Below are 27,301 nucleotides of genomic sequence, written 5' to 3'. Positions count from 1 at the left end.
CTGTCTTACTCTCATGCTCCAAAACCTTCCAAGGCTCTTTACTATCTCTCAAGTGAAGTAAAAAGTCCTTTAGCTGAATATTGTGGATTCAAGACCCTAATCTACTTCTCAGCCTCATTTTTAACACTCCCCTAATGTTTCTCCTACCCCTCAGTCATGCTGATCTTTACATTGCTGTACACACACACACACACACACACACAATGTGTCCTTCCTTACTTCCCTGCCTAGACTTGAGCTAGGTTCCCTACCTAGAGAGTTTTCCCTTTCACATCCCAGGTCCCTCTCAGAGCCACGGTTTCTCCACATACAGTGGAATGCTAATGAGTGTTTAATAATCACCTCTGGGTGGAGGGAGCCCTGAGTTGTAGAGTTTGCCAATTTCTGTGGTGTAAATACTTTCACAGTGGGTGATTTCAACCTAATAAGGTAACATTAACCCACAGGCAAAATTCCTGAAAACATAACGATAGCCTGCAGAGACGCAATATAAGCCGATTACAGCCTGTCATCCTTCCTAATCCTCCCCTTCATGTCCCAGCACCCCTGCACCCAGTAGACATGATTTGAGCCTCCCTGGAACTTCCTCTCCCCTTAGAGCACTTCGTATTTAACTTGCATTATTCTCTTCATATGCTTCTTCAAGAATTTGCTTTATCTCCCTATAGATTAAAAACTATGTGAGGGCTGTTTCATTGTGTGTGTGTGTTTTTTTGTTTTTTGGGTTTTTTTTCCCTTGCTAAAGCCCCTACAGAATTTGAGCAAGGGGGCCTGGACAATGGAGTTCTGAAGCATTGACTTCCCAGGGCCCAGAGCAAGATGGAGCAAAAAAACCAAAGATTCATAGAAAATGGTCAGGGAAATTTTTTACCTGCTCAAAAGTAGTAGTATGAAATTTGTCTTCTACTACAAAAGAACTGACAGTCTGTTGCCTTGAATGTTTGATCCTGCTTATCTACCCAATGTATTGATAGAAGTGAGTCATGGAAAAGAGAAAAGATAATCCAGGATATTTGCCTCCTGCTTTCAGTTTTGTCCTCTAGGCATGCCACCTGGGCCTCAACACCCAAGGAAACGTCTTGTCCTACAGAAAATGAATCCCATTCTCCTCCTCTCCTTATCCCCTAAGGAAGTTTGCTCACTGAGAACATGATAATATTGAGGGTAAGGATCATGTCTTCTTTGTTATTATAATCCCCAGGGCCAGCCTAGTGTTTGGTATCCAGCAGGAATGCAATGAAAGTATAGTAAGTAAGCAAAATAATGTTTTCATCCAAAAAAGGCAATGGATTTGGACTAATAGTAGAGTGGGTGTTATTCATATGATATCCTTCTCAATTGAGCCAAATTTTAGATTCTTACCCAGGGGATAGATTGTAGCAGTCAGGACACCTGTTTGCCCCAAAACCTAAACACTGCAAGACTTCTGAGTTCTCCATGTGCTTGTTATTAGGGTGATGTCAAGACTCAAATGACTTATATTCATTCTTCCCTCCTGCCAATACTTATCTAGTACCTTTCATGTGCCAGACCCAGTGCTAGACAATGAGCACATTTCTTCAATGTTAGCACTCATTTTTGCTCAATACAAAAGAATAAAAGAAAGTTTCATGAAATTCTTGAATGCCCTGAAGACACAAGGCATGACACAATAGCATAACAATCTTAAAGAAAGTACCTACTTCCAAATGCACACTCGGTATATAAAACACACGTAGTTGCCAATTTTTTCTAAACTACACATCTTTGAATTACACACGAAGAGAATTAATACTGGAAGGTTTTGAACACTATTAGTATGGTATTAAACATGTTTTAAGGTATAGTCCTAAGGAGACAATGAGCTCAAAGGGCTTGAAAAATTCAAGAAGGGTTTTCTAGATTTCTCAGAAAGTCTTTCCATCATGCAGCCTAAAATGTTGTCATTTAATGGTGGGATTTATCTGCTAGTCATAGACACTTGTCTGTGACAAACAATATGATAGTTCATTATCAATAAGTATTGTCATTTTTACTGACAAAATGTGTGCCTTATCTAACTTCTCACCACCTCCACTGCTGTCATCCAGGTTAAGCCTCCATCATCTCTTATCTAGACTATTGCAGTAGCCTCCTAACACAGCAGTCAATGTCATCTTCCTAAAGCAGAAATCCAACCCACTCCAATGGCTTCTGTGGACTTAGGGAGTCTCCACATCACTCACTTCTGACACCAACTACAAAGTTCAGGGGTCTCCAAGATCACCAACATTATGACACCAACTGCAAGTTTGGGAGTCACCATGACTACCTTCAGGTTTGATAATTCTCTAGAAGGACTCATAGAACTCACTGAAAGCAGTTATACTCATGGTTATGGTTTATTACAGTGAAAGGATATAAACTGAAATCAGCCAGGTGAAGTGGAATGTGGGAACTCGAGGAAGATTCCATGCACAAAGCATCCAGTTGTCCTTTCCAGGGGAGTCATGTAAAGCACTAACTTCTCCCAGCACTGATGTGTGACAGTACTCTTGGAGTATTGCCAGCCAGAGAATCTCACCCAACACTTGATATCCACAGATTTTATTGGGGTTCAGTCACCTAGACACAATTGATTGCCTACATGGCTGATCTTTAGTCTTCAGTTTATTTGGAGGTTGAGCTGCTCTTGCATGGCCCCAGATCACCATCATAAATCACACTGTTAGACTATGTGGTGTGGCTCAAGATTCTCGGGTAAACAAAGACACTCTAAGTAAGCAGAAAATCACAAGGAGCTGCCAGAAGCCAAAGGCAAGGGCCAGACCTCTCTTTAGGTAAGTTTAATTGTTCCCAATACATTTAAAACAAAAACTTATCACAAAGCCAGGTAAGATCTGGCCCCTACGTGCCTTTCCTACATCTCCATTTCCCCATCGGGTGCTGTGTTCCAGTCACATCAGCCTTCTTGTAGTTCCTGGGACACATCCAGCTCCAGCTCAGGGCTATTGTTCTTGCTGTTCCTTTTGTCTAAATGCCCTTCCCCAGATCTTCACATGGATGCCTGCTGTTTATCAAATTAAATGCCACCTCCTCAGAGGTGTTCCCTAAACACCCTAGCAGAAGCAGCTGCAGCCTGCCTCCTAACACACACATGCACATGTGCACAGTGTACATACACACATGCACACACTACACATATGCACCACACGCAGAGATGTGTACATGCACACACTGCACGAATGCACCACACACACACACACACACACATGCTCTCACTCTACCACATTTCCCTGTTTTTCATCATAGCACTTTTTAGGACCTAAATTATGTTAACTATTTGTTTACTGCCTCTGTTGTTTACAGTAGAATGTTGTAAGCTCCATCTTGTTCACCAATCTTTTCCTGATATACAGATTGGTACCTAATACCCAGTATGTGGATTGAATATGTGCCTGATATTAGACAGATATAGACACACAGAATTATAATTTACCTGAGCTGGTTTCAGATCAAGTATATACCTGCAGCATTAAGAACAAGTCTCATTTTCTTAGCAAGAGACTAGACATTGTATTTATAATAAACCAAGGGAAAATGCTAACAGGAATATATGATCAAATGAATGAGTCTGTTTTCCTACGCGTACTGTTTAATCAGTCTCATTATTTTGTGGCCATATATTACAATGATGACTTAACTATAAGGTCATCAGTGGTAGAAAGAAAATACAAGATGCCAGGATGGACTCAGGAGAGCAAAAGGTGAGTCTCCTTATCTTTTCTTCCGTATGAGAAAATCTGAATTCCTACGCAATGTTACCCAATAAAAAGTACAAGCTGATTATTCAGCGATTAAAAATAAATGAACTGGGCTTCCCTGGTGGTGCAGTGGTTGAGAATCTGCCTGCCAAGCCAGGGGACACGGGTTTGAGCCCTGGTCTGGGGAGATCCCACATGCTGCAGAGCAACTAAGCCCGTGCGCCACAACTACTGAGCCTGCACTCTACAGGCCGCAAGCTACAACTGCTGAAGCCCGTGTGCCGCAACAGAAGCTACCACAATGAGAGGCCCACACACCGCAACGAAGAGTAGGCCCCACTCACCGCAACTAGAGAAAGCCTATGCACAGCAACGAAGACCCAACGCAGCCAAAAATAAATAAAATTAAATAAATTTATTTTTTAAAAAGGAGCTATCAAGCCATGAAAAGACATGGATGACTCTTAAATGCATATTGCTAAGTGAAAGAAGCCTATCTGAAAAGGCTACTTACTGTATGATTCCAACTATATGACATTCTGGAAAAGGCAAAACTATGGAAACAGTGAAAAGAACAGAGATTGCCACCAGCGGTTGAAGGGAGCAGGTAAGGATGGGTAGGATAGTGACAGATGGAACACAGGACAGTGAAACTGTTCAATACGATACTGTAATGGTGGATAATGTATTATACGTTTGTCAAAATCCATAAAAGATACAACACCAAGAGTGAACCCTAATGTAAACAATGGACTTCAGTTAATAATGATATATCAACATTGGCTCATCAACTGTAATAAAAGTACCACACTGTTGAAAACAAGGCAACAGACCCAAAATGAAATCACTTATGCTAAGCCCCACTGCACCAAACCAAGACATAATTACAGTTTTGGCCTCTCCCAAAAATGGAATCTTAAACCAGTCAGTCAGGAATCACCTGATCAGCACTAGTTAGGTAAACTGCCTAGTAGACGCCTGCCACCCCCTAAAGGAAAGTGACCTTGCCATAACCAATCCACTTTTTGCTAGTACTGGTATCCCGCACTTTTTGAAAGTTTGCTTTATGCCACTTTGCTTTTACAAAAGATCTACATTAGTACCTGTTTTAGTTAACCATAAGAAATCTGAAGAGGATTTTCACTTTTACAAAAAAAAGGCAAAAAATGAAAACAGGGTTCAGCATTTGTTTTGCAGCAAGCCTTTATAGAGGCAGCAGGCAAACAGAGCAGCAAAAGTGGCACCACCAAGCTCTTTCCCCAGGAACTACACTCAGCATCTCAGCAACAAGAAGCCATAACTTTGGGCTTCCCTGGTGGCGCAGTGGTTGAGCGTCTGCCTGCCAATGCAGGGGACATGGGTTCATGCCCCAGTCTGGGAAGATCCCACATGCCGTGGAGTGGCTGGGCCTGTGAGCCATGGCCGCTGAGCCTGTGCATCCGGAGCCTGTGCTCCGCAATGGGAGAGGCTACAACAGTGAGAGGCCTGCGTACCGCAGAAGGAAAGAAAAAAAAAGCCATAACTTTGAAATGTGTCTGCAAGCGTCTGTGCTTTATCTAGATTTATTTTGTGCATCTGTTAGCAAGATATGTCTTAAGGTAATTGTTTTTTTTACTTTACACCATTTCGGCTTATGAAAGGTTTCATAAGAATGCTCTATTTTCGGATTGAGAGCAAAACTTGTACAAATTCCTGTCCCACTCCCTTCTGTCTATAAAAGTCTTTAATTTTGTACAGCTCCTTGGAGCTCCTTTCTGTGTGCTAGATGGGATGCTGCCTGATTCACTAATTGTTGAATAAAGCCAGGAAGACTTTATAATTTACTTAGTCAAATTTTGTTTTTTAACAACACTAATGCAAGATGTTAACAGGAGAAAGAAGGCAGGAGCATATGGGAACTCTGTACTTTTCCCTCAATTTTTTATAAACCCAAACTGCTCCAAAAAATAAACCCTATTAATATTTTTAAAGTATAAGCTTCATTTCTTTTCATGGAAATTTAAAAGGCTATTTCATCAATTCTAAATGCATTAAGACACAGAGAATCTTACCCATTTTTTAGCTAATTACAACCCTGTTTTCTCATCACATTTCTAGATTCTATGTAACAGATGGTGAAAATGTCTATTCTAAAGGCCTAAAAAGTACTCCTGTTCAAGAATGGTGGCTATTATCCAGCATCCTCCATGCAAGGGTTAGAATACCCAGGGTAGGATGCGGGGAGAGGGGGCCACACATCGGGAGACAGGGGGATAAACAGAAAGCAAATCCTCTGGGTGCTAACAAGAATAGAGGCAACTCCTAGAGGAATTAAAAGGAACCCCCACAAGGAACCTAGAGAAATCATCTATACAAAGAAAGAAATGACTTGTTTGAAATTCATTCACACTGGCAGGGTCAATAGAAAAATTTCAATGTAAATAACTGGCGACCTTAAATATATGTTTGCTGAATGCTGAAGCATCGGAGGCAGAAATAAGCAGAGGTTTCTGCAATGGCCAAATGTTGCCTCTTATCACAGTGGAAAGGGCATTAAAAGAGAGGCCCTGAGAATGTAGCAAATGTAGATGGAGGTCAATCAGATACCCCTGCGAGAGATTTTTAAAGATTTTTTTTTCCTATTCTCTTTGTTGTCCATTAAGATTGGATAAGATCTGGGGGAGTGATATGCACCATTATTTTAACCTCAGAGTTGAAGCAAAATACGAAGGGATTAATGTGGCTTTTTCCCCCTCCCAGGAACATCTTCACCTTTGCACCACCATCTCCTCATTTGTCATCAGGAAGCTGGGGACAGTTATGCAGGGAACAATGGCAGCAGCGCCACAGCACTGTGGGTTTCATGCTATTTCTGTCTCTATAAAATCTTCAATAATTTGTTTACGACTTCCAAAATTCAACAATAGGGTGCAAATGCGATTCCACTTATGTTAATGTGTGCTTCCTTCTCGCATATCAGATTCTGAATAAAAATTAGGCAAGTACTCTGTTTTGAAAATATATAAGATGTGAACTTGCTGAGAGGGAAAAAAAAAAAAAGGCCTCCAAATGCACTATCCTATCAAACACATTTTTTTTAACTTAATAACTTAAGTGAACTGTTAGTGAAATTACAACCTGCTTGTGACACAATAAATTTACAACAAAATTCATTCCATAAATTATTCAATTCTGCAACTGCAGTCAAGGAGAGAAATATCACCAGGAGTAGGTGATTAGCATGTGAAAGGAAAAACCCATCTCCCCACCGAAACAATCACTGTCAAATTCTCCTATTGGAGTTTTGTAAAAATTACCATTAAGAACACACATTTAAGTCTTTGTAGTTCCTATAAAAGGACTAAGTATTTGATTTACATTAGATTCATTTGTTCTTTCTTCAACTGTCTCTTTCTCCTACAAACCATAACTGCCTCAATAAATACTTGCTCAATCAAGTGTGCATTAAAACAAAAGAATTTAACTTCAATAAAAGTGATGAATCAGGGCCAGAAGTTAACTTTCCTTTCCTCTGTATATTTGGCTTCCAGGTAAGCAAAGCAGAAATTTACATTCGCTGTTCCACAGGGGAGTAATATAGGTTTCTATTGTGTGGTTGGTCACATTTGTAGATTATTTCCTAAATCATTTGAAGCCAGAGTTGCAGGGCAAGGGGGTTTCAACCAAACTACATCAGCGAACATTTTCTGCGGGCAACATATCTATGTAAACGGAACCATACACTTTCTACCAACTCAACGCACAAAAGATGGTGCTAGTGGATTAAGAGTTCCAGGATCCAGATGGCTTTCTGAAATCTGGGTTACAAACCCCTAGGTGTTGGTATTTTTAGCCTACTATTGGGGACATTCCTGGCCCTACATCGTAACTGTTCTTCAATAAACCAAAAGGTAAATGTTGTCACCTTTTTTCCTAAACAACTGAAAAAAGAATGGGTTTATCTTCACATATTAACACATACATTGCTTTCATTTTAGCAGATGCCTTGGAACTTGTTTTTCTTGGGGATTGTTCTTTTTCTCTTAAGTAGTATGTGGTAGGCAGAATAACATCCCCCCCAGCCCCGCCAAAGATGTCCATGTCCTATTTCTCAGAACTTGTGAATATATTACCTGGCAAAGGGGAATTAAGGCTGCAGATGGAATTAAGGCTGTTAATCAACTGACCTTAAAACAGAGAAATTATCCTGGATTATAATCCAGCGTTTTTAATCACAAGGGTTTTTAAAGGTAGAAGATGGAGGCAGAAGAGTGAGTCCCATTGTGATATGATATGAAAAAGACTTAACTGGCCATTGCTAGCTTTGAAGATGGAGGAAGGGGCCATGAACCAAGGAATGTGGGCTGCCTTTAGAAGATGGAAAAGGCAAGAAAAGAAATTCTCCATCAGAGTTTGCAGAAGAAATGTAGCCCATTGACACCTTGATCTCAGACCAATGAGACCCATTTCAGACTTCTGACTTGCAGAACTGTAAGATATTAAATCTGTGTTATTTTAAACTCCCAAATTTGGTGTAATTTAGTAAAGCATCAATAGGAAACTAATACAGAGTACTGAAATACCACTCTCTATTCTGAAAGGCAAATAGTGTGGCGAAAGGAAAAGAATTCTGCCAATTGTTAGCATTTGTTCATAAAGGAAATCATAGAAGAAAAGGCCTAAACATTAATTTTCTACAACTCTTCCTAAAATTACATAGAAAGGAATCATTTGGATGGGTATTTATGTTTTGATTGCTATAACCTTTTTTCGAATTATCAGAAAGATTCCTTAGAATTTATGAGTCTATCTTCCACCAGTAGTGCAATACTTAACCCCATATAAAACTATCCTTTTTTTCTTAGGTAATGCCTATTTTTCACCTATCATCTGGTTCTCCAGAACCATCAGCTACTGCCTGGTATTTAGTTTATCCTTTGATACACAGACACCATCTAAAAGAGCACCTTTACCTACCTATAAGGTAAATTCTTATGAGATTGTATAGGGAAAGAAAAACTCTTCCTCGACTCTCTTAAGATCCCTGGCTGGACCTGAAAACTAAACTAATGAAAAAACTTAGAATAAAGACATAAAAATTTATTTAATATAAGTTTTGAGTTATACTGGAGCCTTCATAAGGAAATGAAGACCTGAAGAAGAGCTTAAGGCTGAGTGTTTTGATACTAGGTGTGATGAAAAGTGGAAAGTCGGGGGGGAATGTGATAGGTTAAAAGGGTACAGGCTAAAGGTAATAACTGGGGAAAATTTAACAGGGCCTGTTCATTGGTACTCCTCTCAGCATTCCTCCATCTTCAGAGATAAAGATGCTCATTCCCTCTGGGTACAGGACGGGTACCTCTCACATGAGGGTCTTATGACTTGCTTCAGCAAAGAAGGGGAAGGTCAGAAAGATTTTCCTGTACCTGCTGTTTCTCAAATTTCTTCAACTTAAAATATTCAATATGCCACGGTACCATATTTGGGGGTATCATGTCCTGAACCCTACCAATTGTCCAGCATGGAAGAAAACAGACATCGAATCACAGTTTGGAAGAGAATAAATAAACCTTATGTGATCTAGTTAAACTTATTTTATTAGAAAAGCAATCAAGATCCAAAAGGTGGAATTCTGTCCCAAGATCACATAGTCCAGAGTAAAAGTAGCTTAGAATACTGGCCTGGACCTCTTTCCACAAGGCAGAGCGCTACCTATATGGGTTGTTCAAATTCACTTCCTCCTTCATCCAACAAATATTTGAGGGACTGCCTGTGTACTGGGCACTGCTTTAGACATTATGTAATGGGGAATGAGAAATAGCTACATAGTAACTATGTGATAACTGCAAAGTAAATATGTAGTTATCTTCATAACAGAATTAACTATGTAAACTTAGTCCAATGGGAGAAAACAGACAATACACAATAAATGAACAAACAAATAAATAACAAGTGCTATAATGAAAATGTAACCAGTTGATGTGACAGAGGACAAGGGACATTTCAGATTGGCTGATCAGCAAAGGATGCAAAAAATCTGAAAGACAAGAAGGAGCCAAACACAATAGGGAAAGAACATTCCAGGTGGAGGTAAGAGCCATTGCCAAGGTTATAGAGCAGGAAGCAATCTGACCTTTTGGAGGAATGTCCTGAAGGCCAGCTTAACAAGAACCTGGTAATAAGGGCGACAGAAGTAGTAGACGGGTGGTAGAAAGGTAGGCAAGGGCCTGATCAAGGTCTAGAATCTCCCTATGTTACATGTGGCAATATTCATCCGTATTTTTATTTGTATTGACTTCCATGTTGTAATGTGAAATGTTCATGGAGACAGGTTTGTTTAATACCCAAAGCACCTAATTTTACCAAGTAAATATGAACTCAGGCCTGCCCTTCTTCTTCATGGAGAAGGACTAGTTTCAAAGAAATCAAATCAACAGTAACAACAGCAACAAAAAATGAGTGGATTATTGGCACTCATGATGACATTGTGCTAGGTTTAATAAAGTGAAGGCTCACAAGGGCACTGTAAGATAGGCATGAAACAGGGCAAGAGAGAGGCATGGACATATATACACTAACAAACGTAAGGTATAGCTAGTGGGAAGCAGCCGCATGGCACAGGGATATCGGCTCGGTGCTTTGTGACCGCCTGGAGGGGTGGGATAGGGAGGTAGACGCAAGAGGGAAGAGATATGGGAACATATGTATATGTATAACTGATTCACTATGTTATAAAGCAGAAACTAACACACCATTGTAAAGCAATTATACCCCAATAAAGATGTTAAAAAAATAAAATAAAAATAAATATGCTATGCAAGCTAAAAAAAAAAAAAAAGATAGGGATGAAATAAGGACTTCTCTGGTAGTCCAGCAGTTAAGACTCCACACTCCCAGTGCTGGGGGCCTGGGTTCGATCCCTGGTCAGGAAACTAGATCCCACATGCTGCAACTAAGAGCCTGTACACTGCAACTAAAAAGCCTGCACACCACAGCCAAATAAATAAATATTAAAAAAAAAAAAAAAGATAGGAATAAGCTAAAGGAAGGCATATGTTCCCTGCATGAGCAAGCCCATTAGTGATTACTGAGCACACATTAAGTGCCAAGCACTCTAGTAAGTTCTTTACCTATATTATCACTAAACAATTTAATATCAGAAGCACTTAAAGTAACTGGCTCAAACCTGCACACTTAGTAAAGGAATAGAAACTATACATTGGTCTGCCTCCAAACATCATACTTTCCCCATTTTACCATCTACCACTGACACTGACCAAAAACTCCCCTGCCCAAGTCACATCACCCCTAAACAACATTTTCTTCATTCTTTTCTTATATGACCAGATGATCTCAAAATCCCTCTCACCTCTAACATTCTGTGATTCCATGATTCTATTATATTGGCACGAATTGCAAACAATACAACCAACAAGGACTTAATTTCCAAACTATACAAACAGCTCATACAGCTCAATATCAAAAAACAAACAACCTTGGGCTTCCCTGGTGGCGCGGTGGTTGGGGGTCCGCCTGCTGGTGCGGGGGACCCGGGTTCGTGCCCCGGTGCGGGAGGATCCCGCATGCCGCAGGAGCGGCTGGGCCCGTGAGCCATGGCCGCTGGCGTCCGGAGCCTGTGCTCCGCGGCGGGAGGGACCGCGGCAGTGAGGGCCCCGCGTGCCGCAAAAAAAAAAAAAAAAAAACAAACAACCCAATTAAAAAATGGGCAGAAGACCTAAATAGACATTTCACCAAAGAAGACATACAGGCACACGAAAAAAATGCTCAACATCTCTAATTATTAGAGAAATGCAAATCAAAAGTACAATGAGGTATCACCTCACAAGGGTCAGAATGGCCATCATCAAAAAGTGTACAAATAACAAATGCTGGAGAGGGTGTGGAGAAAAGGGAACTCTCCTACACTGTTGGTGGGAATGTAAATTGGTGCAGCCACTATGGAGAACAGTATAGAGGTTCCTTAAAAAACTAAAAATAGAAACTAATACAATACTGTAAATCAACTATAGTTTTTTTTAATTTTAATTTAAAAAAAAAGGAAGAAATGCTTCCTTCCATCAAGAAGTCAGATTCTTGCCTACACCCTCTGAACACCAAGGAAAGCAAACCAATCTGCCCCTGCTGGTGGGGAGAGGACAATAACAGGGGTCAGTACTAACTGATGGTGTTCTCTTTTATTTCCTTATCACCAAATCATTATCTACCTTCACATCCACAAGAGTCAACCTCAACAGTGTTTGTGTACTGAGACACCATTATGAGGAAACTGCATTCATAGACCAACTTTAAGTACAGCTCTCAGTAACTCAATTTGTAAATGTCTGTACTTTCTCTCTCCATACTCGGCTAACCGTCTTCTATTCAAAATCAAGTAGCAACAAACACAAAATTTGTTTCTAAGAAGCACAAACTATCTCAGGGAAGTAAAGTTCTCTGCCTTAGAGATTTCTAACAAAAAAGAAAAGATTCAATGGGAAAGACAGGTCAGCCTGGAGCCTTTGGGCACCATCCTGCCAACACAGGTGCTAAGAATAGACCAACACAGGAAAGCAGAGTAAAGAGGCAGAGAGAGTTTTTGAAGTCTTGATGACCCAATTTGAACTCCTGGATCCAACTGTGTCTGAAGCCTATTGTACTTTTCAGGTAGTTGAACCAATATACTCCTTTGTTTTGCTTAAGGGAGTTTAAGTTGTGTTTTCTGTTGCTTGCAAGCAAAAAAAGTCTAATATCCCATTTTATACTACAGTGTTAATATAACATTCTTCAATCACAAAAATTCCATGAAAAACTACTGTGTCTGTAGAACAGACACACACTTAAACTCTTAGAGAGCCAGTGTGAATCCTTTTCAACTAAAAAGAAATGTGTTTATAGAATTACTCTAGAAGCAACTACATAGGAGTATCTATATTCCTATCTCTGCAGCAGAAGAAAACTTCAGCAATATGTTTTTTAAAAAACAGGTTCTTCTGTCCCTCTCCCCATCCTTCATTTTCATTTTTAGTAGGTCACCAGCATGTCATCTTTGTGATACAACATATATGGGACTCCACTGAAAAATAGATATAATGTAGAAAAATACTTAAGATTAAATACAATTTTCTAACAGGTATCCAAATTATGTATACATATAAATACACTGTCCCATGTATGAACAAAAAAAGCCTTCCCCCACTAGACCATGTATGCTTTGCCTTTACATAATTGCATGATTTGGCAAAATTTGTTTTTCCATTCTCCTAGGAAACAAGAACGTTACACTTTAGTAATTAGTAGTAAATCTAACTGTAAAAGCAACCTGTATCTGGAGATCTTAACAAGCGGTGAGATCACAATCCATCTGGAGAAAGACGGACTGATAGAGAAATGTAAATCAGTACACAGTGCCATGAAGGCAAATCCTGTGTAGCCCACTCAGAGGAATGTTCAAGGAGATAATGTAAAGAACAGATGGGGAAAGCAGTGGACATAATCTGCACTGATGTTCACAGTAACATTAAATAGATCAAGAGATGACAATAATGACACCACACATTTATTATGAAAAGCCTGTTCTCAAAAAATTCTAAAGCACTTTGCCAACTCTTAGGTCGAATGCTGATGGTCATAAGCAATATTGAAAGGTGTGATTCCTATTTTTCCTATATTCGAGACCTGAGGCACTCAGATTCTGAGAGTTGAGCCATATGAAAGCATGTGTTGTAGAATATTTCTAATGAGACATTAAAAGACAACCACCAGGGGCTTCCCTGGTGGCACATTGGTTGAGAGTCCGCCTGCCGATGCAGGGGACACGGGTTTGTGCCCCGGTCCAGGAAGATCCCACATGCCGCGGAGCGGCTGGGCCCGTGAGCCATGACCGCTGAGCCTGTGCGTCTGGAGCCTGTGCTCCGCAACAACAGTGAGAGGCCCGCGTACCGCAAAAAGAAAAAAAAAAAAGATATACGATCAAGCTTCCATGAAACAAATGTGAGCTATTGTGTCTATCCTGTGGTTCAGAGTAGAATAGAAATTTAGGTCTCCGGAGCAGGAAATTGTTTACTTGCACACCAATTTTCCAGGACCCATCTTGGAACCACCTTACAGAATGTGAAATGGAAAAGCTGTGTGACAAGATTGAAATGATGAAATCCTGAGATTTCTGCTATATGGGAAGATTGGAAGTAATGCTTACCAGGAAAAGATGGTTCAAAATGTATAAATTATGTCATTAAGATGCACAATAAGATTTTGAAGGGAGGGCTATTACCAAGGAGGGGCATTAAAGGTGATTTGTAGGAACAGCTCAAGTTTGAAATAGTGTGTTGAATTCAATGGGTCCAGTTGGTTCACCAAAGCCTAGTTTTTAACAGTTTGCTAATCATCTTAGTTTTACGAAATATTTTACAATACAACCTTATGCATCACTTAGTAAAAATTTAATTAGTACTTCTACATTTATTAAAACCAGTGGGACCCATGTAATTTAGAAACCACATTACTCTTTGACTACCACCTATTATAATTATTTAGTGACTATTTGATGAAACTTTGAAACACCTAGGAAACATTTATTATATTCTCACAGTCTAGGCACATAATCTATCATTTAAAGTACAGTGAAAGCTATTATCTATAAATTAGCTAAAGAACACATTTCTAAGGGCAATGAAAACTTGAAGTACCACTGATCCTGGAAAGGGAATTCTCAAATTATTGGAGGATTTCAATATCATTACTAAAAAGCAGTCTGTGAATACTGTTGGAGGAATAGCAAAGTTACCATACCTTTCTATTTTCTGGTAGCTTTTTTTTTTTTTTTTTTAATTTTCTGGTAGCTTTGATTGGGCATTGTCACCCCGGCAGGCCTAGTAGGGCATCACTTCCTTCTTATGTTTATAGAAGACAAATCCAGTGAGTCAGCTATAGCCCATTCAGGATTCATCTCTTAGGTCCAGCTCTACAGTACCTCATGTTTGTAATTCACTTTGTTTTCCTAATCTTGAGCCCGCTCGGCTGGTATGTCATTCTCAGTCCCAAGTATATCCATAGTCTACAATCTTCAGCCATGTTTGTCCAGGTGATTCAATTGGCTTTCTGCCTTTGCACAGCCATGTTCCACACTGAGCAATGCCTTGTCTCCAGAATGCCTATTTCAGTCCCAGACTCCATAAATCGTTCTCCATAGCCCCTTTCGCTGAAGCCTAGACCTGTCCCCTGAACTCTTAGCACTGACTCTTGTTCTATATCAAAGGAGGGCCCCTGGAATTAAGACATGAAAAGTGGCCAGGACTATTGTAGGCAAAGAGATCAGCATGAAGGATGCTCAGACATAGGAGGGACTCAAAATGCTCAAGGAACTGCTGGGAGATCACACAGCACATTCAGCATGGCAACTTTAAAAAAAATTTAAAATCTCAAAAGCCTGCACCACCTATACACATAGATCTAAAAGTAATGTTCGAAATCCCCAAGAATCCAGTATTATATTACGTTATGCACTTTCTAAACCAAGAACATAAGTTCATGTATTTTTGTAAAAGTTTTTTTAAAGAATCTTAACCATAAGAATTTAAGCAAAGTGGGTTTGGTGATGGCTTGGGGGTTGGTGGTGGTGGTGGTTATTTCGGAGGTTTTTTGGGGGTTTTGGTTTTGCAGTGGTTGTTTTTGTTTTGTTAATTAGGAAGATCCATTTCCATTTTCTGAGCATTCTGGTTAATTGTGATTTAAGAGCATGTAAATGCTGTGGTCATCTATTGCTGAATAATAAACCACTCAAAACTTAATTGTATAAAACAACCACCAGGGAATCTCCAATATAAAGAAGAACACACAACCAAGAATCACTAAACATTTTAGGAAAACCAACACCACAAAAGAGAAGTATCCAATAGAGGAAGAATGAACACATGGAGAAACTGAAACCCTCTTAAATTGATTGCTGGTGGGATAGCAAAGTTGTGCGGGTGCTCTGTAAAACAGTTTGGCAGTTTCTCAAGATGTTAAACATAAAGGTATCATGTGATCTTGCAATTCCACTCCGAGGTATATGCAAGAGAACTGAAAACATATGTTCACACAAACACTTATACACAAATGTTCATAGCAACATTATCCATAATCACCCCATGTCCATCAACTGATTAATGGATAAACAAAATGTGGTATATCCGTGCAATAGAATACTATTCATCAATAAAAAGGAATAATAAAAAGTTCTGATACATGCTACAACACGGATGAGCCTTGATAATGTTATGCCAAGTGAAAGAAGCCAGCCACAAAGGCCACATATTCTATGATCCCATTTATGGTCCCCAGTAGTCAAATCTGTAGAGACAGAAAGTAGAGTAGAGATTGTGAGAAGCTGTGAGGAGGGTAAAATGAGGAATCACTGACAATGGGTATAGGTTTACCTTTTAAGTAATGAAAAGGTCCTGCAACTAGATAGTGATAATGGTTGCACAGCTTGGTAAATATACTGAAAATTACTAAATTGTACATTTTAAAAGGGTGGATTTTTTGGTATGTGAATTATATCTCAATAAAGCTATTATAAATATATATGTAGTTATAAATAAATATGTCAACAGTAAATATATATAACATATATAAATGATAAAACATTGCATCCATAAAAAAAAGAGTAGGCATCTATGAGAAAAAACAAATTAGAGATACAGTAGACAGAACAATTGTCACCGAGACAAATAGATCAAGAGAATAGAATATAGAGCCACCCAAAATCCACACAAATATAGTCAACTGATCTTTGACCAAGGAGCAAAGGCAATACAATGGCGGAGCAAAGATAATCTCTTCAACGAATGGTGCTGGAACAAGTGGACATCCACATGCAAAAAAATGAATTAGACACAGACCTTATACCCTCCACAGAAACTAACTCAAAATGGATCATAGACCTAAAAGTAAAATGTAAAATTATAAAACTACTAGAAGATAAAGTAGGAGAAAACCTAGATGACTTTAAGTATGGCAATGACTTTTCAGATAGAACAAAGATAAGATCCATGAAAAAACTAATTAATAAGCTGGACTTCATTAAAGTTAAAAACTTCTGCTCTGCCAAAGACAATATCAATAAAATGAGAAAACAAGCCACGGACTGGGAGAAAATACTTGGAAAAGAGACACTGAAAAAGCACTGTTATTCAAAATATAAAAACTCTTAAAAGTTAACAAGAAGAAAACAACCCAGTTTAAAAATAGACAGAAAACCTTAACAGACACCTCACCAAAGAAAAAATACAGATGGAAAATAAGCATATGAAAAGATACTCCACATTGTACATCATCAGGGAAATGCAAATTAAAACAACAAGATACCACTACATGCCTCTTAGTATGGCCAAAATCCAGAACACTGACAACACCAAATGTTAACAAGGATGTGGAGTAACAAGAATTCTCATTCATTGCTGATGGGAATGCAAAATGGTACAGCCAATTTGTAAGATAATTTGGCTGTTTCTTACAAAACTAAGCATATTGTCACCATATAATCCAGCAATCACACTCCTTGTTATTTACCCAAAGGAGCTGAAAACACGTCCACAGAAAAATCTGCTCACAGATGTTTAGAGCAGCTTTATTCATAACTGCCAAAACTAGGAAGCAAGCAAGATGACCTTCAGTAGGTTAACAGATAAACTGTGGTATATCCAGACAAAGAAATATTCAGTGCTAGAAAGAAATGAGCTATCAAGCCACAAAAAGACGGGGGGAAATCTTAAATTCATAGTACTAAACAAAAGAAGCCAATCTGAAAAGGAAATGTACTCTATGATTCCAATTATATGACTGACATTCTAGAAGAGACAAAACTATGGTGATAACAAAAAGATTAGTGGTTGCCAGAGGTAAAGAGTGAGGGGGTGGGTAGGTGGAACACAGAGGATTTTTAGGGCAGTGAAAATATAGTATGATACTATAATGATGGACACATGTCATTTTACATTTGCCCAGTCCCACAGAATGTACAACACCAAGAATGAACCCTAAGGTAAACTATTAACTTTGAGTGATTATGATATGTCAATGTAGGTTCATCAGTTGTAACAAAGGTACCATTCTGGTGAGTGATGTTGATAATGGAGAGGTTATGCATGGGGCTGGGGGCAGAGGGCTGGGGCAGTGGCAGGGCGGGGGTTGGGGGGCAGTAGGGGATATATGAGGAACCTCTATACCCATCTCTCAATTTTGCTATGAACCTAAAACTGCTCTTTTAAAAAATAAAGTCTTTTTAAAAATCATTGAAATTAAAACCTCAATACATGATCTAAAAAGAAAAGCTGACAAAGCTGTAAACTAAAATAGTCAACTGGAAAATATAACCAAAGAGTTGTCTCAAAACACAGCACAAAAGCTATATAAGTTCAGGAAGGAAAAAAAAAGAGATTTGAAGGATAGATTCACAAATTCTAAATCCCTGTGCTGTACACCTGAAACTAACATGATATTATAAATCAACTATACTGCAATAACATTTTTAAAAAATTAAAACTAAATTCTAAAAATTCTACATTTGCTAATAGGAGTAAAAGAAGAACAGAGAGGAATGGGTGAGGGTGATAATCAATACACACACACATAACTGTGGGAAATTTTCAGAATGTCAAAGATAAGAAAGAAATCCTAAAAGACTCCAGAAAAGTTCTCCTTCCATTATGAGCACTGCCTATATGTGTGCCACAAAAGATCCCTTGATTTGAGAGTAGCTCTAGGGGTTCCACTTCATCTGTCCTTAGACAGACTGTTCCAGAGAAGACTAATCAAGAATCAATATAGCTGGGTACCCAGGACCATTTGGGTTAAGAACCCCGTCTTCCTCTAATATAGTTCTATGCAGGCTCTCCACATAAAAAACATGCAGAGTGCCTACCATATGCCAGACGCTGGCCGAGACTTGAACCTAAAAGTCTACTGAAGGTATAATTATTTTTCAAAATAACGATACTTTCAAACATGCAAGGATTCTATTTACCATACACAAACTCACTCTAACAAGAATATCTCAAAAATGTACTCCAGAAAAAAAAAATATCAGAGAGAGACTGGATATAAAAAGCAAGGGTGAACAAAAGAACCAGCAAAACTAATTAAATTTAAATAAACGTTGATTTCAAACAAACAAAAAATGTTAACAGTTTGGAACTCAAGACTTGAGAAGCGTTGGAGAAAGTGGAAAGTGACAAAAGCAAAACTACATCAAGGTTTTCACATTATTTAGAGACAGGGTAGGGATAGCCCATACAATGGCAGAAAGATATACAATCACTATCTATGTTAAAATTTTAAGTGTAATGACTAGAAAAAAAGAAGTGGAACATATAACTTACAAACCACAAGCGGAGTGAAAAAAATGGAATAGAATAATCTGATCAACCAAAGATAGGCAGAAAGAGGGAGAAACAAATAAGGCACTGTATTGTAGAAAAACAAATAGAAAACATAAATAAGTCCAAAACACTGGTAATTATAATCTGGGTGAAGGATCGCTGTCTATTAAGAAAAGGAACTTAAATATTCCAGTAGAAAACCCACAAACTATATTTAAAAGACGTATCTAAAATAAGACAATACAGAAAGAGTGAAGATAAAAGTATAAGATACACTAAGCAATTCTCAGTATCAGAAAAAAGGAAACCATTTTAGACAAATGCACTAAAAGGACAAAAAGAGGTATTTGCCAAGAAAATGTAACACATGAACTTTTGGGCATTTCTAACAACACAGCTTTCAGGAACCAGCATATAAAACAGATAAACAAAAAGTAAGAACACTGAGTATTTGAATAATATAATTAATGAGTTTGACCTAATAGGTATAAAGTAGAACATTGAACACAACAAAGAACATTCTCCTCAGTCAGGGACACTCACAAAAGAATACTGACCACATATTAGGTCATGAAGAAAAATCTCATTGACTCCTGTAAAGCAGAAATCATACAAAGCTATACTGAATGATCACAATGAAATAAACTTAGATTCATCATCAAGAAGATAGCCCAAAAAATCTACATGGACACAGAAACTTTCGCCTAGACAGTAACTCATGTTTAAGAGAAAAATCAATATATAACTCAAAAACTACTTAGAAATGAACGACAATGAGACAATTGTTAAACGCATAGGATTTAGGTAAACAGCACTCAGAGGAAAATTTAGGGGCGTTCCATGACCCTGCTCTCCTACTTCTTGGCATCTTCCCCCAGAAAACATTTCCACTGTGCACAGAGGTATGCACAAAGGTTTTTATTGCATCGTTGTTTGTCGCAGTTAACACTCCCTTAAAGATGGATACTTAGGTTCTTTCCAGATCTTCCTAGCTCCATGTTATAGAATACTACTCAATACTTCAACAGAATATAGTTATACGTATTGAAATGGAAAATTTTCCAATATATAATGTTAAGTAAAATTTTTAATGCAGAAAAATTAAAATATTGTAACACAATTCATGTTAGAATAATTTAACAAAAATTAAAACTAATGTATTTCTACAGGTATAGGTCTACTTTACAGAGAAAAATGTCAGGAAGAATAGCTGAGGACTAGTGTGTTAGTTTTAGGTAAGAGAGAAGGATAGGAAGAATAAACAAACAGTAATGTTTGAATTTTTTTGAACAGGAAAGTATTTACATAAAATCTGTGTAATAGAAAAAGAAAAGTTAGCTATGTGAATTATCATAAAATAATCATAAAATTCTTCTGTTACAGACAAATTTTGCTGGAACCATTCATTCAGCTTACATACTAATTTTTGCTCAGGCAAATTTTGCCCAGAGAAGTTCTTATTAATAAAGCTAGCTTCTTTTCATTTACAACTTGGGGGGAAAGGAAAACATCAGAAAGTTTTCATTAATGGGTTTACTTAATTACATCATTTCACATTCTAAATTATCAGACTAGAAAAGCAGCTAAGATAGAAGGGGCAGAAGACATAAATAAAGCCCAATTTTACAAACCCTATTTATTGCTTAAGAATTGTGATGATATTGTCTGCAAAATAAATCTTCAAAGCACTCAGTTTCATCAGTGTCAACGCATTTTAAACACCTGTACCTTAGACTCAGCCTTAAACACAGGGTATCTTTTAAGAGAAAAAGTCATCAATATCACTAACTGCACAAGACAGGAACCAAAATGTAAACTACAAACATAAGAATGAAATAAAATGTTACATGAAGAAAGTGCAAGAAAAAAACTGCAACCCATTTCTCTAGCTCTACAATAAAATATTAAAATAATTCAGATACACTGGTTGTTAAATGGGGAGGGAGGAGGATGAATAAAAAAGTTATTCTAATTTAAACAAAATTAATAAAGAAATGTCTGCATAGCTTCTTTTCCTGTTTCTACTTCTAATCATTTATCATGCAAATGAAAGCAGTAATGGAAAATGTAAAGAAAACAAATTCTGCAATATAGTGAAACCCGTACCCAGCAAGAGATAAGACTGAATATCAGAAGGAAAGGGTCTGAAAATTAGCTGTCTGTACAATAACTGGGAGGGAAAACTGTTTTATTTAGCCTGGAGGGATTTTTTTGTAGCAAACTGACTAAATTAAAATCCAGTCTATTAAATCCAGTATCATACTAGAAAATGCCTTTTCCTTGCACTTTTAGATAAGTTTTCATTGATCTCATTTTATGCATGATTACATTTTTAATGAGTTGTGCAATATTTCCAGGCTAATTTTAAATCTCCTCTCTCCCCCTCCCCTCCCCCGCCCCACTTACGGCTTGCTGGATTAACATTTCTGATAAATTGTTGGACCAGAAAGAAGGAGCATTACCAAGATGAAATAAACTACCTCCATTTTTTTGCAGCTCTAAAGCGATAATAGAATACAAATGCCCACTGTCTAATTATGTCACATCTTCCAATTCATTTCACAAAAACAATTATTTTATCTTTATATAATAGGCATGTTACCTTGTATTCATTATAAATGACCCTGAACAGTATATAGTCTATTAGAATAAAAAATTCACCCCAACACTGATCAAGTAAACTTAGTGTATGCCAACTAAAAAGGAATGACCAAAAGAAGCAACTTCATAAACTAAAGAAAATGGAGACAATTAGAAAATCTATACACTAAGAAATAGTTTTTTTACATACTGACATTGTTTAAAATTAACTTTCAAATACAAAATAATACTGTTCATAACGCTTTAAAAGATCCATTCTCATATGAGACAGGAGGCTGAGAAAGCATGAAAACCTTAGGAAAGTAAGATAATTTTTCTCCACTAGCATCTTCAGGTCTATATGCCAAGAATAAAGATAATTTGATGGGAGTCGCTTGAATTCCAGCCTCTATTCAAGAAAGAAAGTCAGAAACCATTAAAATTGGGACCTATGACCAAGACTATTGTAAGAGTTCTTAACATCTATGCTTCTCCCACTTTAGCTATTTTTATAACTCTCTGTCTGATTCCTTGTGATGACTGAGAGTAAAATTCCATAAACAGATGAATACTTCTAATTCAAAGACTGATAACAAGAATAAACAAAATTAATTTCATTTCTATAGTGCTTACAAGAGATATACCTAAAAAACAGACCTTGAAAGATTGAAAATAAGAATACAGGAAAAGGGCTTCCCTGGTGGCGCAGTGGTTGAGAGTCCACCTGCCGATGCGGGGGACACGGGTTCATGCCCCGGTCCGGGAAGATCCCGCATGCCGCGGAGCGGCTGGGCCCGTGAGCCATGGCCGCTGAGCCTGCGCGTCCGGAGCCTGTGCTCTGCAACGGGAGAGGCCCCAGCAGTGAGAGGCTCACATACCGCAAAAAAAAAAAAAAAAAAAGAATACAGGAAAAGATTGGCCAAGCTAATACTAACCAGAAGAAAATAGTAATTTTAGTGATTTTTTGTAATTTTAGTATCAAAGTACAAATTAAAGCAAAAAGCTTTAAAAGGAAAATTCCGCAGATTTTATTTATATATATATATATATATATATATATATATATATATATACACACATATGTGTGTATATAGATATACATGCATGTGTATGTATACACACAAACATACATACTTGGACATACATATGTGCATATGCATGCACAAAGTATTAACTTGTATGCTCCTAACACAAAATAGCTTCAAACTATAAAAGTCAAAAACTGACAATAATCAGGGGAAAGACTGAACACGTTAAATGGAGACCTGGAAGGTGTTAAAAGAGACACGTATTGAACTTCTAGAGATGAAAACTATAATGCATGAGATGCAAATATGGTGTATGGTATTAACAGGAGATTAGACAAAGTGGAAGCAAAGATTAATAAATTACAAGGCATAGCAACAAACCATCCAAAATGAAACAGATAGGACCAAGGAAAAAAAAACCCACAAGGAAAAAATGAACAAAGCAGCAGTGAACTGGTGGCCGGCCTGGAGAGTGTCACGAAGGCTTCATGCACACTACAAGAGCATAAGGTGGTGGTGGGCGGGGGGACCTCCCGCCCACTCCCAAATGCCACTCACCACCCCTCTACCACATAAAAATCTCTGTACCTAATCATGCTGTGCTGATACTTTGTGTCTCAACTGAAGAAGATGAAGTCTTCAGGGGAAATTATCTACTGTGGGCAGGTGTTCAAGAAATCCTCCTGCAGGTGAAGAACTTCAGCATCTGGTTGCATCACAACTCTGACAGAGCGCCCACGTGTACCAGGTGTACCGGGACCTGACCATCACAGGCACTGCCACTCAATGCTATCATGACACAGGTGGCCAGCACAGCACCTGGGCCCACTCAATCCAGATCATGATGGTGAAGCAAATCACAGCCAGCAGGTGCCACCTGCCAATAGTCAAGCAGTTCCACAACTCCAAGATCAAGTTTCTGCTGCTCCACTGAGTCCTACATCACCAGCTTCAATCATGCTTCACCAACAAGAGGCCCAACACCTTCTTTTAGATACAGGGCCCTCCCCATCCCTAGGTCAGCCAAAATAAACTCCTTGTGGGGAAAATCCCAAGAAGCTGAGTGAACCCCAACCATAATTATGAAAAATGAAGAAAACTAAAACACATCATAAGCAAATTGCTTAAAATTGGTGATAAAGAGGAAAATGTGAAAAGTAGTCAGGGGCACAGAAAAAGAGACACATTATGTACAAAGGATGAGAAACAGCAGGTTTCTCATCAGAAGCAAGGTAAGCTAGAAAACAGTGCAACATCTTTAAAGTACTGACTAGGGTAGTGGGGGACAGGGAGGGGGAGGCAAGGGGGAGACAGTGAAAATAGATAGAAAAATGAAGGTGAAACAAAGACCTTATCCAAACATAAAAAACTGAAAGAAATAATCACCAATAGACCTGCACTATAAGAAATAGTAAAGTAAGTGCCTCAAACAGAATGAAAATTATACCAGATGAAAAGCTGGAGGTACACAAAAGAAGGAAGAGCACTGGAAATAGAATCTAGAAATGTAAATATAAAGACTTTTTAAAAAAAACTTTAATTTATCTCTTTAAAAGATAACTAACTGTTTAAAGCAAAAATAATAACAAGGTATTGCAGGGATTTCAACATACATAAAAATGAAATGTATGACAATAGTTTAAAGGCCAGGAGAGAGAAGAGAAATGAAAGTATACTATTGCCAGTCTCTTATACTCTAAGTGTACAATAGCAAAGATTGACTATGATATGTCAAAGATGTATAATATAAACACCAAAGCAACCAGTAAAATAAGTTATAATTAATAAGACAAAGAAGACAATATGGAATCATAAAAATATTAATCTGAAAGACTGAGAAAGAAAAGGAGTATAAAGGGAACATAGAACAGAAGGGACATACAGAAAACAAAAGCAAGATGGTCAGTTCAATACAATTATACCAATAACCATATTAAATGTAAATGGTCTTTAAAAACACAACTAAAAAGCAGAGATAATTAGATTAGGAGAAAAAAGGGATAGCACCAAACTCTATGCTGCTGCAAATTAAGAAAAACAAGTAAAAAGAATGAAAAAGATATTCTGTACTAACATAAATTTAAAGGAAGTAGGAGTGGCTATATTAATATCAGACAAAATAGATTTCATCATCCAGTATTTTAGGTCTAAGATACAGTACCAATTTCAATCTTGAATTAAAATCTTCACCCAGGCAGTGAAACAAGAACATGCTGTCATCATTACTGCCCAGCTCTTTTACTCATGCTATAGCAGTTGGAAGTCAAACTTTTAATGGCCTTTTTATGATCTTTTCTACTTCTACATCATGGTACTCTCTGAAAAATAACTAAATTATGGTAAGAGAATTACAATATTTAAACATCCAAATCTGACCAGTTTCTGCATATATTTGTCATTTTTATCACAGAAACAGGCTTCAGGGAATTAAAGAATTATAATAAAAATCCAAAGCCTGCAACTGAGCAATTTAACTATTTTTAATGATGGTGAACAGTAAATACATGATCAGAAACATAAAATATTAACATCAAAGTGAAATACAGAAAGGCTGAGAAAGTACTAATGGCCTAAAGGAATGTAGTAGAGAATTTAAAAGACTATAAAGCTCACAAGAGAACATGACAAGAATCTAACACTCAAAACAGTAAAAACCAAACTTACATTTGCTTAACCTACTGAAAAATTCTCTGTATTCTGGACAGCCACAGTCTAAGACTTCAGCAATGAAAATATAATTAAGATATGCTAATATTGGACAAGAAAATAGTTAAGACCTGGGGATGTGGAAATGTCTTCCATACTGCTCAGGTGGGTAGTATGTGAACATGGGAAGGATTCTAGGGGTGGTGTGAAGAACTGCAGAAGTCCCAGAAAATGTTTTTGCTTTTAAAGAAGGCATAAATCAGAAAGGTGGGAAGTTTCCATTAACGGAAACACTTCATAGACCTTTGCCCTGCTCTGCATGCAGAGAACAGAAATATCTATTTCAGGGAAATTCTGTGAGCAGAACTCAGGGAAATCAACAAGTTTGGTGCAGCTGGCTTTGACAGAAGTTTCAAATAGAAGTTTCAAAATGGACCTAAAAAAACTACCATGTTTCATTGCAAAAGCACCAGCTTTGAAGTTGGAACCCTCCAGTTTTCAAACCTGGCTCTACAAGTTTATAAATTGTGAGAATTTGGTCAAGCCTCTTGCTTGCTCAACATCTCAGCTTTTTTCATCAATAAAATTGAATAATATCTTCCTCACAGGGTTGTTAATAAGGACTTGCTCATATACATAAAGAACTGAAGTCACGGCTGAGCACTTAGTAAGGCCTAACTAAACAATACCAATTATTAAAAAAAATCAGGACCAATCTCACCACTTTGATTCAACATAGTTTTGCAAGTCCTAGCCATGGCAATCAGAGAAGAAAAAGTAATAAAAGGAATCCAAATTGAAAAAGAAGTGAAACTGTCACTGTTTGCAGATGACATGATACTATACATAGAAAATTCTAAAGATGCTACCAGGAAACTACTAGAGCTAATCAATGAATTTGGTAAAGTTGCAAGATACAAAATACACAGAAATCTCTTGCATTCCTATACACTAACAACGAAAGATTAGAGAAATTAAGGAAAACAATCCCATTTACTATTACATCAAGATGAATAAAATACCTAGGAATAAACCTAGCTGAGGAGGCAAAAGACCTGTCCTCAGAAAACTATCAGATAGTAATGAAAGAAATCAAAGATGAGACAAAGAGATGGAGAGATACACTATGTTCTTGGATTGGAAGAATCATTATTATCAAAATGACTATACTACCCAAAGCAATCTACAGATTCAATGCAATCCCTATCAAATTACCAATGACATTTTTCACAGAATTAGAATAAAAAATTTTACACAAAAGACCCTGAATAGCCAAAGCAATCTTAAGAAAAGTGGAGCTGCAGCAATCAGGCGCCCCAATTTCAGACTATACTACAAAGCTACAGTAATCAAAACAGTATGGTACTGGCACAAAAACAGAGATGTAGACCAATGGAACAGAATAGAAAGTCCAGAGATAAACCCATGCACCTATAGTCAACTAATCTATGACAAAGGAGGCAAGAATATACAGTGGAGAAAAGACAGCCTCTTTAATAAGTGGGGTTGGGAAAACTGGACAGCTCATGTAAAATAATGAAATTAGAACACTCCCTAACACCACACACAAAAGTAAACTCAAAATGGATTAAAGACCTAAATCTAAGGCCAGATACTGTAAAACTCTTAGAGGAAACCATAGGCAGAACACTCTCTGACATGAATCACAGCAATCTTTTTTGATCCACCTCCTAAAGTAATGAAAATAAGAACAAAAATAAACAAATGGGACCTAATTAAACTTAAAAGCTTTTGCATAGCAAAGGAAACCATAAACAAAACAAATAGACAACCCACAGAATGGGAGAAAATATTTGCAAACAATGCGACCAACAAGGGATTAATCTCCAAAATATACAAACAGCTCATGTGGCTCAATATCAAAAAAAAACAACCCAATAAAAAAATGAGAAGATCATTTTTGTACCATTTTGTAAATTGGTACAGCCACTATGGAGAACAGTATAGAGGTTCCTTAAAAAACTAA

General features: G+C 37.7%; 1 pseudogene; it reads left to right on the top strand.

Moving 5' to 3' along the window:
• The first annotated feature begins 3,696 nt into the window (after window positions 1-3,696).
• LOC116744752 lies at window positions 3,697-23,662 on the top strand (annotated as a pseudogene).
• Window positions 23,663-27,301: the final 3,639 nt, after the last annotated feature.

This window comes from Phocoena sinus, chromosome 19 (assembly GCF_008692025.1).
Source record: "Phocoena sinus isolate mPhoSin1 chromosome 19, mPhoSin1.pri, whole genome shotgun sequence".
NCBI classification, from domain to species: Eukaryota; Metazoa; Chordata; class Mammalia; order Artiodactyla; family Phocoenidae; genus Phocoena; species Phocoena sinus.
Note: the sequence above shows the minus strand (reverse complement) of the source record. Positions and strands in the feature narration are given on the sequence as shown.